This window comes from Clupea harengus, chromosome 4 (assembly GCF_900700415.2).
Source record: "Clupea harengus chromosome 4, Ch_v2.0.2, whole genome shotgun sequence".
Classification (NCBI taxonomy): Eukaryota; Metazoa; Chordata; class Actinopteri; order Clupeiformes; family Clupeidae; genus Clupea; species Clupea harengus.
The window spans coordinates 21,694,716-21,699,715 of record NC_045155.1 but is presented as its reverse complement, the minus strand read 5'-3'; the positions used below and the strand labels follow the sequence as shown (position 1 = coordinate 21,699,715).

General features: G+C 44.8%; 1 protein-coding gene across 1 annotated transcript in view; it reads left to right on the top strand.

The window, feature by feature from the left end:
* The window catches only part of sema3bl (sema domain, immunoglobulin domain (Ig), short basic domain, secreted, (semaphorin) 3bl), a 33,307-nt gene extending 31,765 nt beyond the window's left edge, over positions 1–1,542 (top strand). Inside the window, exon 16 of the mRNA XM_012820720.3 lies at positions 1–1,542. This exon is cut by the window's left edge and continues 688 nt beyond it. The gene's annotated coding sequence lies outside the window, so the exon portion shown is untranslated.
* The last annotated feature ends 3,458 nt before the right edge of the window (positions 1,543–5,000 follow it).

Below are 5,000 nucleotides of genomic sequence, written 5' to 3'. Positions count from 1 at the left end.
CTGTTTTAACTGGAAGTGTTTGGGACTAAAGCTGGGCGGCAGCTGTCCATGAATAAGGGTGTACAATCTTGCAGGCCTGTGAGTTCTGTGAGAATTCTGGACTATAGAATTTAACTTATTTAACCACACAATGATGTGTGTTAGCTGATTATGGACACTCAGAGAAACCTATGTCTCTGTATACTCCGTATACACCCACTATATCACACACACACACACACACACACACACACACACACACACACACACACACACACACACACAACACACACACACACATCTGAAGTGAACTGAAATGAACTATCTAACATTTTTTTGCTATATGTGTTTACACATTCAGCTATGCACTTATCTACTTCTCTTTGTTTCTGTCACTCGCCCCATCTGTAGTCTGTCAGTCTGTGTCTCAGCTCAGTTTTCACCAGGACTTTAGCTGAGAGGAGTCTGTATTGCCAACTCTTTTGATTAGCCAATCAGTGGGCTCAGTTTAGGGGATAGGGTTAGGGTTAGCCAATCATTGGGTCAGTTTAGGGGAGAGTGGCAAAAAAGTGGCAAGTTTTGAAAAGAAGAAGAGAGCAGCCTCAAGACCAATCAAAATACTTCAGCTCTGAACTATGTTCACTTCCAATACCACTTACTGAAAGTCTGGTCAAATCTGATTCAGTCTCTCATCCACAATGAACACAATATCACATGATGAACACAATGAACACATGGAAGAAATGATCCATCAGACTAATCCTTCTATGACACCAACCATCTTCACATTCAGAACTCTTCTCTTGGCACTGACCCTAAAGCCCTTGGTCTGGCTGTGGTAGTCTGCCATCTTCACATTCAGAACTCTTCTCTTGGTACTGACCCTAAAGCCCTTGGTCTGGCTGTGGTAGTCTGCCGTCTGTAGTTTCAGCTGATTAACAAATTGTAGTTATCTAAAACAGTAAGTACTAAAGGACACCATGACCTTACTAGTTGGTGGTATTTGTGTTATTATTCTGCACAGGCATTAGTAGGAATGCTTCAGTGGTCAAGTTGTGCACGTTTAGAATACAAGTCAATTAAAGGCACAGTCCATTATTCTACTCCAGTATACTTTCTGTCCAAATCACTGAATTGCTCCTCATGGGCCTCTAGCTGTCTGCTCGTACACAATTCTAGCCAATCAACATGTTGCCTCACGAGCACTGAAGGGAGGGGTGCAATTTGTTTGGCTGTTGAGTTCAAATATCAACGTTTTACCAGAATTGTGGACTGTACCTTTAACACTGCCTTGAAAACATTAACATACCACTTCAAATATTTGATACCCAAATGTTCAAAATATCTACACATTTATGTTGTGTGGTAGAACATAAATAAAGTGATGCTGCAGTTTTCCTGTTTCAATCCAAATGTTTTCTGCTTCAAGGCTTGGAGGTTTGGAGTAGTTCCATAGATGTGCAGCTTTTTAAGCATCTGTTCAAATCATTTCAAATCCCATAACTGCATACAATGTACAGAACCTACAGTGTTTCTTATAAATAAATATACTTTTAACACCTACTTTTCTCTGTTGAGTGCTGGTATATCGCTGGGTTAAAAAGATGAAAATAGTTTGACACTCTCAGCGTGATCTCTACCACAGGTGCCACACAAGGTAAGGTTCTTTGTCCTTTAATGAAGTCTCATAGGGTTTCTGGGGAAAGCTTTAGTTATGTGAGTGCGGTCAGCTAGTAAAGAGGTCAAATTCTCTGAAGAACAAATCAGGATATCGGAAGTGTTTTCACAGTGGCAGCGGTTTCATCCGTATGTGTGTGTGTGTGTGTGTGTGTGTGTGTAAATGTGTGAGAGAGGATGAGGATGAGCGATTCAGAGGATGAACGATTCAGAGGATGTTTGTGTGTGTGTGCGCGTGCGTGTGTGTGTGTATCTTGGGGGGCCATAGTGACACGTGCAGTAAACAACAAACAGGATGCAGACTGAGATGTTGGTGATGTCAACGCTGGACACTGTTTACCTAAGACAAACTTCCTGTTTTGGGAAGCAGGAGGATACATTGACCAAAGTCCCTCCCTACCTTCAGCTGACTCCTCTAATGATCTGGAGTCATTTACACAGAGCCACACACACAGTGTGTGTTGTGTTTTAGTACCAGTAGTGATTGAACAGGCCCTGTATCAACACTGCAGGTCTGTAAAAACACACTCTAGAGCAATTATCAGCATGCTTACTCATGTCCTAGCGCCTGTGGACACACTGTTTCTTTGTTATTCTTTCCCAGTGGGTCAGTGGCCTTATCTTGAGTCCCGCTCTCACCCACACATCTCCTGCCTGCTGGTTGCCGTGGGCGACCCTCTCTGCTTCCTCCTCCTTCTCCTCCATCATGTCTGTTCTGCTTCCTCCTCTCTCCACTCATTATCTCCTCCTCCTCCTCCTCCTCCATCATGTCTGTTCTGCTTGGGCTTTGGGTTTTATTTGACGTGTCATGGAAGACGGAGCGAGAGAGAGAGGATTGGTGTTGGCAGAAGTGCAAACCTGTATTATTGCGTCAACACACTTCATCCAGTGGGAAAATTATATCTAACGACCCACATTAATCATGGGTACCAGCAACTGGAAGTGTCAAAGCAGAGCAGAGAGTTCTTACATACACACACACACACACACACTCTCTCTCTCACACACACACACTCTCTCTCTCTCTGTCATACACACACAGGCACAGACTCTCTCTCACACACAGACCATGTGAGTTGTGAGTTGTTTAAATTACAACTATTTAAATGGGCATGGCTGCTGTAGTCTCATACCTGCCAATTCTTAGCCTCAATGCCTGACAAAAAAAAATAAAACATCTGTTACTTCTTACCTAAATACTTCTTTTGTCCACTCTTTTGTACAACAACAAAAGCAGGCTTAAATATTAGTTGGAGTGGAAGAAAATAATCATTTGGACTCTTTCTAAAATTTGAGCACCATCTTGTGGACATTCTACATGCACAGTTCAAGCCAGTAACACTGTTTTAAAAATGTAACACTGTTTTAAAGTTTCAGAAGTGAACATTTGACATGTAACACTGTTTTAAAATGGACATGTAACACAATCCTAAAGTTGCCATAAGTGAACATTTAACATGTAACACTGTTTTAAAGTTGCAATAAGTCAACATTTGTTCTAAGTTGAGTTTTTTTTCAACCAGCAATGACATCATTCTGAAGGAATAACATAGATTCTGTGGTAGGAGAGCAGAATCATTGCCCACAAGACTGAAAGCCCTCTCTGGGCTCCTGGCCTTCACTCATAAGTGCCCCACTGCACACACCTCTGGGCTCCTGATCTTCACTCACTCATTAGTGCCCCACTGCACACACCTCTGGGCTCCTGATCTTCACTCACTCATTAGTGCCCCACTGCACACACCTCTGGGCTCCTGGCCTTCACTCATTAGTGCCCCACTGCACACACCTCTGGGCTCCTGGCCTTCACTCATTAGTGCCCCACTGCACACACCTCTGGGCTCCTGATCTTCACTCACTCATTAGTGCCCACTGCACACACCTCTGGGCTCCTGATCTTCACTCACTCATTAGTGCCCCACTGCACACACATCTGGGCTCCTGATCTTCACTCACTCATTAGTGCCCACTGCACACACCTCTGGGCTCCTGATCTTCACTCACTCATTAGTGCCCCACTGCACACACCTCTGGGCTCCTGACCTTCACTCACTCATTAGTGCCCCACTGCACACACCTCTGGGCTCCTGGCCTTCACTCATTAGTGCCCCTCTGCACACACCTGTGCCAGGGATGAGTGGCCTCTGGATGTCAGCAGGGGGAGAGCTGGGTTGGACCCATGTGTCAGTCTGGGGAGGAGATCTGGGTTAGACCCATGAGTCAGTCTGGGGAGGAGAGCTGGGTTAGACCCATGTGTCACTCTGGTGTCCTCTGGCCCCCAGCTCAGGCAGAAAGGGTCGACGGAGAGAGTAATTAACTCTGCCTTTCAGTGACTACAATTACTAAAAGAAAGTGACTCTTCTGTTAGTGTTTTAATATATATATATACAGTGGGGAAAATAAGTATTTGAACCCCTGCCGATTTCGCAAGTTTGGCCACTTGCAAAGAAATGTGTGATCTATAATTGTAAAAAATCCAGAAAACTGCATTTTATAACATTTACGACTTAATTTGCATTTGATGCAGAAAATATATATATAATGATGAATGTATTGCAGTGGTGGCTAGAGTGAATTCTAGAGTGACTCCCTGGTGGCTGTGATGGACAGAGCGGTTCATTTGGCCCCCCTTAAGAAGGAAGGAACCCGTTTCTCAAAATAGAAACATCCTCCTGATCATGATTCTGGACACATATAGTCACCATAAAAACACTTGAGTTTTAGCTGATGACTGAACCTCACTCTGTAAATTCAATACCTTGACACTCTTGGTGGCAGGCCTTTTACAGGAGTGATCTCTTGACACTCTTGGTGGCAGGCCTTTTACAGGAGTGATCTCTTGACACTCTTGGTGGCAGGCCTTTTACAGGAGTGATCTCTTGACTCCCAGGGGGTCTGTCATGAGAGTAGATAGATAAGATGGGTGGCTGGCGTGCGCACGCGTGTGGTTTTGCTGCTGGGTGTGCAGCTAAGTAGCTGTGGCCAAAGCACACAGGTTATAGCCATCACTCAAGCTGGGCAGTCTGAGATGCCATCATTGCAAGGCCACAAGAGGCAGTGCAACACACACACACGCACACATACACACACACACACACACACACACACACACACACACACACACACACACACACACACACACACACACACACACACACACACACACACACACACACACACACACGCTGCTACTGCCAGACCCAGCGAGGGCAGCAGTGAGGGGAATGCAAACAGGAAGCACTGTGGTGATACGTGCCAGCGCATCCTGTCCCAATGAAAGCCTTGCAGTTTGTGTTAGCGAACAGCAGGGGGCAGTGAGTTGACAGTATATCCACAAATATAGC